Source organism: Canis lupus, chromosome 26, assembly GCF_048164855.1.
Source record: "Canis lupus baileyi chromosome 26, mCanLup2.hap1, whole genome shotgun sequence".
Lineage (NCBI taxonomy): Eukaryota > Metazoa > Chordata > Mammalia > Carnivora > Canidae > Canis > Canis lupus.
In genome coordinates this window covers 1,029,629-1,041,810 of record NC_132863.1, presented here as the reverse complement: position 1 = coordinate 1,041,810, position 12,182 = coordinate 1,029,629, and positions in this window count along the sequence as shown.

The following is a 12,182-nucleotide window of genomic DNA, read 5'->3' as shown; positions in this document are numbered from 1 at the left end:
TCGCAATCTTGGGCACAACACCCCATGTCCCCTCCCACCTGGGCTGAACTTCTATGCCCTCCCACCCAGGCTGACCCTCAGTCACCTCTCCGCCCACAACAGCTGGGCACAGGCCCTCACAAGTTCCATGGGCTCGGTGGGCACTCCCACCATTCCCGGCCTCCCAGAGGAAGGAAGGAGGTTTCTGCAGGACACACTCCCATGGTTGCCCCAGGGCTCCCAGCCCAACACAGCAGCTCGTGACAGGTCAGGGTCTGTATCCCTGATGCCTGCTCCTCCTCCCCGGTTTTCCCACAGGAAATGAAGGAGGAGGCCCTGGTCTCCTCCTAGGACATCACGCATGTAGACCTGGACGTCAACAGGACATTCAGCAGTCACATCATGTTTTGGTACTACTACAGGGTAGGGTGAGGCTGAGGGGCCAGGGGGAATCGGGCTCCGGGGGAGGACCAGGGGCTTCTGGGTCGGGAACACAGGGCTTCCGAGGCCGGGAGAAGAACAGCAGCCAGCAACACAGAGCTGCATGGTAAGGTGCTGGGGATGAACCCCGTGCCCCCTCCCCCGGGGTCTCAGAGATGAGGAGGCCACTAGGATGGGGCCTCCAGGGGTTGCCATGTGAGCTGAACCCCAAAGGTGTGAGGGATGGCCCTCTGAAAAGCAGGGGGCGGGGTTGCGGGCCGTGTGGGGCAGTAAGGGGACCTGGGGGCTGGGTGTATGGCTGTGACTGGAGGAGGACACACATCGATCCGATGAGGGTCGGACGGGTCAGGGTGCCCCCCCTTCTCAGTGCTTTATATATTTCTAAATTCTATGCATTTAATTTGAGACAATTTGCAATTTGTAAACATACATAGTATGATGACCTGAGATATTGCCCCCAGTCCAGCCAAGGCCCTGCACTGACCACACGGGGCCCCAGGGGCAGGTGTCACAGCAAACCCCAGACTGGGGTCGCCTTTATCTGTAGACGTCTCCCCATGCATCTTAGAGAAAGGGTTTGCCGTGTGTCTACCAGCCCCCCACCCCATCACCCCATTTCCCAGAAACACATCATCCCCCTACATCATCATCCCCCATGACATTGCCCCTACACCATCCCCCTCACACACACAAAGCCCCACACAATCCCCACCCACACTATACCTCAACACTATCCCTCCTACACCAGCCCCCAACTCCACCACCATCATACCCATGCCCCCACACCATCCACCCTCACACCATCGGCCCTGAACAAGGACCCGGTGCAGCTTCCCCCTGTGGGACATGCTCAGCCTCCCCGGGGTTCTCTGGATACCCTGCTCCCATCAGAAGCCCGGGTGTCCCATAGAGTACCCAGGGGTTGCAGGGAGGAGGGAAGACAGGGAGCCCCCGACACGGTGTGTGCAGGCGAGTGGTGCAGAGGACCCACTGTGCCCTGCCTCTGCCCACTGTCTCTCCTGGAGCACAGCACACCCTGCACAGGACACCAGCCCGTAACCTAGAGGAACCTGGGCTGACTGGGCACCAGGCTCTGGGGAGTTGGGTTGATTTGAGCCCCCACCAGGCCCAACACAAAGACTAATGGGATCCAGTCCCCCAAGGTCCTGGCCAGCCCTGGATTCTGGCCCCGGGCTGAGCGAGCCTTCTCACAGTTGAATGTGGCCTCCTGGGCACTGGGCGTGCACCCACAGATCCAGGTCACTGACCGAGGGCAGACCAGGAAATCCCGGGACACCCCAGGGTGGGGAGAGCAGGGGTAGGCCGGTGGGCCCCACCCACAGCCACACCAAGAGACAGGCTCCTACAGGTGTTGGGGCCCCAGGGGTCCCGAGGCCGGGGTCCAGCTGCCCTGCAGGGACCCACCACAGGAGCCCATGAGCTGCAGTTCCAGGTCAGCTCTGCTGTCCTCAAAACCGTCACTCAAGCTGAAACCTCAGGACACACGCCCCCAACCAGAGTCCACATATGCTCCCAGGTGGGGGACTCCAGCACTCACCCCCCCACCCTGTGTGATTCTTGCCCTCCCCTAAAGACAAAAAGGTGTCCTTCCCCAGGGGAAGGCACACACCCTCTGCTCTGAGCCCATTTCCTGTACAAATTAAATAAAGTGTTGTGGTGCGAAAATGCACAGCCAGCCCGTTTCTGTGTCTCCCAGAACACTGTGCACGGGGCTTGGAGAGACCCCCAGAGAGGAGGAGGGGGCACCACCGAGGCCCCAACCAGTCCATGCAGGGGCGCCGCTAGGCACACACAGCTGACGTCCCCACGTGCCATCCAGGGGTGGCCGGACGCCAGGGTCAGGCCTCACAGACTTTACTGGGACTCAGCCTGTGCCCTGTGGGCCAGAATGGGCGGGATAGAGTGACAGTCAGGGAGCCTCAGGTCGCCAGGGTCTGTGCAAAGTGACCTGAGAGGTCACTGCTCCCTCTGTCCAGGGGGCCGGGCCTGGCAGGATTCCGGGGCACTTCCTCGGCTCCCCGCATCCCCGTGCCTGGGTGCCTTGGGCACAGAGGGCCTGCGGGGCGATCAGCGTGGCCATGGAAGTGATATCAGGACAGCAGGCCCTTGTGTTGTGCCCAAGATTGCGATTCCAAGAAACCACCAAGGAGCCGACACTGATGAAACTCCTGAGGGTCTCTTTACAAGCTGGAGCTTGGGTCCAAGTGCACCAGACACATTGGAGCAGGGACTTGGACCCCGAGACTAAGAAGCAAGGCAGCTTTATAGGGGCCAGTGAACCATGGGATACGCAGAAAGTTGCACAGTCATGTCGGTCCACATGTAGTTGGCCGACTGAATTACACCTTACCCTATAGTATCCACTTGAGCTGGTCTATTACTTTGGTCAGAATTGGTGCACGATTTTGGCGGGCACAAAGCAGGGTTACATTGTTATGAGCTGATTTCCAATTAGGGTGTGCCCAGCAGCCTAACTAGGGTGGGGCAGTGCCTTAAGCTATAAGTAGGTCATTTGGGGGTCATACGGGAGGTGGCGGGTGTAGCACAAAATGGAATGAGTCCTGCTCTGCTTGTAAAGGGGTAGGGGATTTTTGTTAAATTTCCTGGGTCCCACACTTACAGCTCATGCGCCTGGGCCACCCTCACCAGGTGGACTCTGTGTGCACACCTTGTGGTGCTGGATCTCTCACACCAATGTGTGGAGGGCACCCTCCTTGCCCGAGTGAGTAGGGGGTGGGTGAGCATGGGGCTCGGCCTGAAGGCCAGTCAGGACAGGGGACCAAAAATCCCAGCCCCATCTGCACCCTGACTCCCACATACAGGCATCCCCATGGCTCCCCGCCATGGACAGCCGGCTCCTCAGGAGCTCCCCCCAAGGGTGGCCCAAATGTCTGGCTCCCTGCTGGAGAGGCGTTGGGGAGAAGAGAAGCAGCCAAGCTTGGCAGGACCCACTGCCAGACATGGGAATGTGGCCGAGCCAGATCTTCCAGCTCAGCTGACCCTCCAGCGGAAAGTCACTGCATGAGCGAGCCCTGGGGTGGACAGGAGAGCCCAGCTAGCCACCCAGCACCAGCACCAGAAATGAGGTTTTGTCAACCATTTAGGGAATTTGGGTTACCCAGCCATAGGATCCAATAGCTGCACGTGATAACTGCATGTCATAGAGACACACACACCCCAAAACCAACAAAAGTCGTAATCCCCCCAGTGTTGTCAAACTGCAGCCGGATGGTTACATACAAGACGCTGTGATCCCCAATAGGATACATGGAAGACGCTATAAACCATGACTGCAGACGTGCTGGAGGCACGGAGATGTGCCTGCTGGGTTCCAACAAGGAGCACAGAGGGGACGGAAGCATCCTATGGACAGGGGGCACCTCCTAGGAAAGGACACCAGGTCCTTGTGAAGGCTACAGAGGGTAAAATCTCTCCTCTTCTCTTTCTGCTTCTGGTTTTCCTCCTACATGCCACTTATCTCAATCATATTAGAAAGAATTTTTTTATGTTTTTAAATTTATTTTTATTGGAGTCCAATTTGTATGAATTCTTTCTTCAGCAAGGGTGTCATTCAGGAGAGAAGGAGAGATAAAGATTTTCCTAGACAGGCAACATATAAAGGAGTTCATGACCACTTAACCAGTCCAGTAAGGAATTTTAAGAGGGACTCTTCTAGTGGGGGGAAAAAAGAGACCAAAAGAAACAAAGACTAGAAAGGCCCAGAGAACATCACCAGAAACACCAACTCTTCCAGAAACACAAAGGCACAAAGTTCATATCTTTGAATAATCACTCTGAATGCTGATAGACTAATGCTCCAATCAAAAGATATAGGGTATCAGAGTGGCTTAAAAAACAGGATCCGGGATGCCTGGGTGGCTCAGGCGTTGAGCCTCTGCCTTTGACTCAGGGTGTGATCCTGGAGTCTGGGATTGAGTCCCATATTCTGCTCCTGGTGGGGAGCCTGCTTCTCTCTCTGCCTAATTTTCTGCCTCTCTCTCTCTCTCTCATAAATAAAATCATTATTTAAAAAACAAGATCCACCTGTATGCTGCCTACAAGATGCTCACATTAGACTTATAGACACCAGGAGATTGAAAGTCAGGGGATGGAAAATCATCTATCATGCTAATGGATATCAAAAGAAAGCTGGAGGACCCATACTTATATCAGACAAACGAAATTTGAAACCTAACCCTGGGGGACACCTCTTGGCTCAGTGGTTGAGCATCTGCCTTTGGCTCAGGGTGTGATCCTGGGATCCCAGGATCAAGTCTCACATCGGCCTCCCTTTGCGGAGCCTGCCTTTCCCTCTGCCTATGTTTTGCCTCTGCTTCTCTGTGTATCTCTCAGGAATAAATAAATAAAATATTTAAATTTCAAAAAAGAAAGAACAAATAGTATAAGAAGAGATGAAGAAGGGCATTATTTCATAATTAAAAAGACTCTCTATCAAGATCAAACAACTAAATATTTATGCTGCCAACATGGGAGTACCTAAATATAGAAACCAATTAACAGCAAACGTAAGGAACTCACTGATAATAATACAGTGACAGGGGATTTTAACACCCACTTATGGCAATGGACTGATCGTCTAACAGAAAATCAACAGGGGACCAATAGCCTTGACACACTGGACCACAGGGACTCAACAGATATAGTCTGAACATTTCTTCCTAAAGCGGAATACACATTCCTTTCATTTTTTATTATTTATGATAGTCACAGAGAGAGAGAGAGAGTGAGAGAGAGGCAGAGACATTGGCAGAGGGAGAAGCAGGCTCCATTCACCTGGAGGCCGACGTGGGATTCGATCCCGGGTCTCCAGGATCGCGACATGGGCCAAAGGCAGGTGCTAAACTGCTGCACCACCCAGGGATCCCTACACATTCCTTTCAACTGCACATGGGACATTCTATAGAACAGATCATATCATGGCCACAAATCAGCCCTCAACAGGTACAACAGGTACAAGAAGGTTGATATCACACCCTGTACCTTTTGTACCACGACGCTATGAAACTTGAAGTCGACAGTAAGAAAAAAAAATTGGACAGCCCAAAAATACGTGGAGATTATGAACATCCTACTAGTGAATGAATGGAGCAACCAGGAAATTAAAGAGGAAATTTAAAACAAATGAAAATGAAAACATGTTTCTCAAAACATCTGGGATGTAGCAAAGGCAGTCCTAAGAGGGAAGTACATAGCAATACAGGCCTACCTCAGGAAACAAGAAGTCTCCAATACACAACCTAACCCTACACCTAAATGAGCTGGAAAAGGAATAGCAAACATAGCCTGAAGCCTACAGAAGAAGGGAAAAAATAAAGATGAGAGCAGAAATAAACATGCAGAAACAACAAAACAGTAGAATGGAATAACGAAACTAAGATCTGGTTCTTCAAAATAATTAATAAAATAGACAAAGCCCTAGCCAGTCTTATCAATGAGAAAAGAGAAAAGAACTATATAAATAAAGTCACAAATGAGAGAAGAGAGATCGCAATCAACACCAGAAAAATAAGACAATTATAATGTAATACTATGAAAGATTATACGCTAACAAACTGGGAGACCAGGAAGAATTGGAGAGATCCCTAGAAATGTGCAAACAATCAAAACTGAAATAGGAAGAAATAGAAATGTGAACAGACCCATAAGTAGCAAAGGAATTGAATCAGCAAGGCACCTGGGTGCCTCAGTGGTTGAGCACCTGCTTTGGCTCAGGTTACGATCCCAGGATCCTGGGGCATCAAGTCCCACATCAGGCTCCCCACATGGAGCTCCATTTTCCCTCTGCCTATACCTCTGCCTCTCTGCGTCTCCCATGAATACATAAATAAAATCTTTAAAAAAGAAAAAGATATAAAGATAAGAAAGGACCCAAATAAAATCACAAACGAGAAAAGAGAAATAACAACCAACACTAGAAATACAAACGTTTATAAGAGAACATTATGAAAAATTATATGCCAGCAACCCCGAACCTGGAAGAAATAGATCAATTCCTGGAAATATATAACATAGCAAAAATTATGAAGAAATAAGAAACTTGAACACACAGATAACCAGCAGAGAAATTGAATCAGCAATCAAGAATCTCCCAACAGGAGACGCTTATATCAATAGAATAGAATGGAAAGCCGAAACAAGATACAAACCTGTAACTCGATGGTCCATTAATTGACAACAAGGCAGGAAGGAATAACCAATGGCACAAAGACAGTCTCTTCAACAAACCCTAACACTGACCCCAGGATAAGAACAAATCGTGTTGGGAAAACCAGGCAGCCACATGCAGAAGAATGAAACTGGACCACTTTCTTACACCATATATATAAAAAATAAATTCAAAATGGATGAAAGACCTAAATGTGAGACCTGAAACCATACAAAGAAGAAAAGATAGGCAGCAACATCTTTGACATTGGCCATTGGATCTGCTTTCCAAATATGCCTCTGAGGTGAGCGAAACAAAAGCAAAAATACTATTGGGAGTTCATCAATTGAAAAGCTTCTGCAAAGTGAAGGAAACAAGCAACGCTAAAATGCAACATACAAAAAGAGAGGAGATATTTGTAAACAACACATCCAATAAAGAGTTAGTATGCAAAATACGTAAAGCAAATATAAATCTCAGCATCCTAAACACAAATTATCCAACTGCAGATGGGCAGAAGACATGAATGGACTTTGTCTCTGTCAAGACATCCAGATGGCCACCAGACACATGGACAGACACTCAGCGTCACCCATCATCAGGGAAATGCAAACCAAAACCACAATGAGATGTCACCTGACAGCTGACAGAATAGCTAAAATTAACAACACAAGAAACAACAGGTGTTGGTGAGGCTATGGAGAAGGGGGAACCCCCTTACACTCCTCGTGGTCATGTGAACAGGTGCAGCTATTATGGAAAACAGTGTGGAGGGTCCTCAAGAAGTTAAAAGTAGAAGTGCCCTATGATTCCAAAATTGCACAGCTAGGTATTTATCCCGAGGATATAAAAGTAGTCTCTTAGATTCAAAGAGGGATACAGAGCCTAGTGTTTGTAGTGACGTTATCAACAATAGCCAATCTGTGGATACAGCCCAGATGTCCATCGACAGATGAATGGGCAGAGACGATGTGGTAAATATACACACTGCGACATCACTCGGTCATCACAAGGGATGAAATGAAGCCATTTACTATGACGTGGGAGAAGTGGAAAGGACTTATGCTCAATGAACTCAGTCAGAGAAAGACAGATACCAAATACCATACAATTGCATTCACATGTGAATTTTAAGAAACCAAACAAACTGGCAAGGGGATCGATGGGGTGGGATGAGAGAAGCAAACCAAGAAACTCACTCTTAACCACAGAGAATAAACTAATAGATACCAGAGGAAGGTGGGGGGGGATGGGGAATCAGGCGATGGGGATAGTGGAGGAAACCTGTGACCAGTACCAGGCGTTGCATCCAAGGGTTGAATCAGTATGTGGTAAACCTGAAACTATATCATACTATATTTACAAACAGGAATTCAATAAAAGTTTAAAATAATAATTGTTAGTATTGATGAAACATGTGTGCACAAGAGATAAAATCAGAAAGGCAACTGAAAATCCAAATAAAGAGTATTTAGAGTCACAGATCCCCTCCTTAGCTCAGCTCGGGAGAAGCCTGCCATGTCTTTTCTGACCGCAGCAGAAGCCTGGATTTTGATTCTCTGGGCAGGCCACTGACTTTTTGGAGTCAAGCTATCTTTGAACCCAAAACCTAAATAGTGTGCATAAAACTAAACTGCCCAAGATACTAGGATTCCCAGTGCTCGCACAGGCCAAGACCCAAACTCTAACCATACACAGACATATCCCTAACCCTACACTTAAGCCTAATGTTAACCTAAACCTTAAACAAGATCTATCACTAATCAAAAACCAAACACAAACCCCAAGACCGAAACACATTCACTGAACCTACAGGCCAAGCTTCACCCTAACTCCTAAACCTATTCTTAGGTTTCCTTAACCCTGACCCCTACCTTAAATCTAACCCTAACCCTAACCTCTAACCCTAACCTTAATGTATTCAAATCCTATTCTTAACCTTATCCTGTACCCTAATCCTAACCCTTTAATACTAACCCTATCTCATACCCCAAACTGTACCCTAACCCGTACCCTAAAACTAAACCCTAACCCACTGCCTAACCCTATCTCTTACCCTTTTACAAAACCATATACTGACCCTACCCTGACCCTGACCTGACCATTACCCCTAACCAAACACTAACCCTAATCCTAACCCCTATCCTAACCCTACCACTCACCCTAAATCTAAACCAAGGACTAACTTTAACCCTAACCCCTAACCCTAAAAATTAACCCTAACTCACTCCCTAACCCCTAACCCTAACTGCAAACCTAATCACAACCCTAACACTAACCATAACCCTAAATCCAACTCCTAACATCCTGCCCTAATCCCTAAGCCTAAACCCTAACCCTAACTCTAAGTCCTGTCCCTAACATTAACCCCAACCCCTTTCCCTAATCCCTAACCCCCATCCAACTCCTAACCACTCACCCTTACCCTTATCCCTCACGCTATCCTCTAATCCGTAACCATAAGCATAATCACTAAACCCTAACATCTAACCTAATGTAACCACCAACTGCCTCCCCTCCCCTGACCCTACCATTCATTCTACCCATTCACTTACCCTGTGGTTCTGAGGAGTCCCTTCTGATGTGGACGTGGCCCCCAATGGCGCCTCCAGAGTCCTCCAGGGGGTCCTGTGGAAACCAGGATCCTGTGCGTGTGGACATGGCCCCACGTGTTCCTGAGTCATAGCGGGTCCTGAGGACGCCGGGTCTCCTGTCACTGTGGACTATGCCTCACATCCTCTGGAAGCCTCACAGCAGGTCCTCAGGAGGCCGAGGGCTCCTGTCAGCCTGGACATGGCCCCATGGCCCCCAGAAAACTCACCGCGGGTCCTGAGGGGGCTGTGGGCTCCTGTAAGCATAGACACAGCCCCATATATCCCGAAGCCAAAGGGCAGGTCCTGAGGAGGCCAGAGACTCCTGTCAGTGTGGATTCGGCACCCACATTTTCTTACGCCTCACCACAGGCGCTGACAAGGCTGGGGTCTTCTGTCTGCATGGAAGCATCCCCATATTTCCCGAAGTCTACACCGGGGGTTCTGAGGACATCAGCGTCCTGTTGTGTGGGCGTGGCCACACGTCCTCCCATAACGTCACTGCAGGTTCTGAGGAGGCCAGGGCTCCTGACACCGTGGATGCGGCCCCCACCTTCCAGAAGCCTCAACTTATGTCCTGAGCAGCCCGGGAGCTCCTGCCAGAGTGGACGCGGCACCACAGCTTCCTGAAGCCTCCCTGCACGTCCTGAAGCGGCCCAGGTGTTCCTGTCAGGGTTGATGCGGGCCCACATCTTCCTGAAGCCTCACCGCGGTTCCTGAGGAGACCGGGGCTCATCAGCATGGATGCGTCCCCATGTCCTCCTCAGGCCTCCCCAGCACAGGTGGGCTCCTGTTAGTGCAGGTGGATGAGGCCTACTGACCCTTGCAGCCCTTGGGCAGTGCCTGGGCTCGGGCGCCTCCTGTGGGACGCTCAGGCACTGCAGGAGGCCATGCAGGAGGCAGCGTCCCCGTACACGGGGCCACAACTGCCTCCTTCCAGGCTCTAGCTGAGGCCTATGAGCTTCGGAAATGACTCACTGAAACGGAGCCCAATACCCGGCTTCCCCAGAAATACTTAAGGACAATGATTAGAGCCCACAGGACACAAAAATAAATGTGTACCAGACTTTAACCACGCCCTGCAAAACTCACTCAACCCTCCTCCTCTGTGGACGGGACCGCAGGCTGGTGCAGCCGCCCTGGAAACAGTGTGGAGGCCCCTCAGGAAGTTACAAATAGAGCCACCCTGGGACCAGCAGGTGCACAGCCTTAGCTCAGCCCGAAGATACAGATGCATGAGACTCGGGGACACCTGCACCCCAATGTCCACAGCAGCCGTGTCCACAGTAGCCACCTTGTGGGAGGAGCCTTGGTGCCCTCAGGCAGATGATAGATAAAGAGGATGGAAGATAGATGATGGTCATAGATGATAGATAGTTAGTAGATAGGAATGGTACTCAGCTATCAAAGAGAAGAAAATATTGCCATTTGCAATGATGTGGATAGAACTAGAGGGATCATGTTAAGTGAAATAAGTCAGTCAGGAAAGAAAATTACCGTATGGTTACATTCATAGGTGAAATTAAAGAAGCAAAGCAGATGGGCATCTGTGAAGGGAAGGAAAAACAAATAAGATGAAAACAGATATGGAGGAAAAAAAGAATCACAGGAAACAAACTGAGGGTCGCTGGAGGGGAGGGGAGTGGAGGGACAGGGTAACTGGTAGATGGCATGAAGGAGGGCACGTGATGTCATGAGTCCTGGTGTTATCTCCAACTGGTGAATCCCTGAAATCTACCTCTGAAAGTATAATACACTATACTCTTAATAAATTGGGTTTAAATTAAATTAAGTTTAAAAAATCAGTTGACAGTATCGGAGTGCATTTTCTACCAGGCTCTCTATTCTGCTCCTTCAGCTTATGCCAGAACCACACCCCTGTGGGTTTGGTTTGTTTAAGTAGGCTCCATGCCTTGTCCACAGTTCAGCACAGGGCTAGAATTCATGACCCCGAGATCAAGACCAAGGTTGAAGTCAGGAGTCGGATGCTTAACCAACGGAACCAGCCGGGGCCCGAGAACCACACTGCTTTATCCTGTGTCTCTGTGACATTGTTTGAAATAGGAAAGTGGAGGGAGGGGCAAGATGGCGGAAGAGTAGTGTCCCCAAATCACCTGTCCCCACCAAATTACCTAGATAATCTTCATCATCCTGAAAATCTATGAATTCGGCCTGAGATTTAAAGAGAGACCAGCTGGAATGCTACAGTGAGAAGAGTTCACACTTCTATCAAGGTAGGAAGAGGGGGGAAAAGAAATAAAGAAACAAAAGGCATCCAAGGGGGAGGGGCCCCACGAGGTGCCAAGCTAAGGCCGGGGCGAGTGCCCCCAGGACAGGAAAGCTCTGTCCCGGAGAAGCAGGAGCTTCACCAATCTTCCTGGGTGGAAAGGCACCCGCAGGGAGATGGAGCAGGACGCCAGGATGACAGGGATGCCCTCGGGCTCCCTAGAACACTAAGACACCTGCGCACCCAGGAGACTGCACCATACCCCGCGGCCGAGCTCCCTAAAAGACTGCAGGGCCCACGGCCGGACCTGGAGCAGCGCGGAGGGGCTCGGGCGGCAGCTCCGCATGGAGGGGGCTGCAAGGCCAGGAGCAGCTCGGAGGGGGCTCCAGCAGAGGAAGAGGATCCCTGCAGAGAGGGCTGCGGGGCTCTGGGACCAGCTCAGAGGGGCTCGGGCGGCAGCGCCGTGGAGGCGGCTCTGTGGCCGTGAGGGGGAATCCAACAGCACAGGCACTGGAGCACAGGGTGCCAGGACACAGCCCAGGATTTGGCCTCCCCCTGGGACAGGCAGAGCACGGGCAGGCCCACGACAGCTAGGACGCTTCTGCCCAGAGCTGAGCAGATCAGCGTCTCCGCCTTGGCACCCAAGGTCCTGCAGAGGGAGAGCTCCATAGTTACTGTGGGAGCTGAATCCAGGGCTTCAGAGCTGCCGGCGTCACTGGGATGGTTCCTCCTGGGGCCTCACGGGTTAAACAACCCC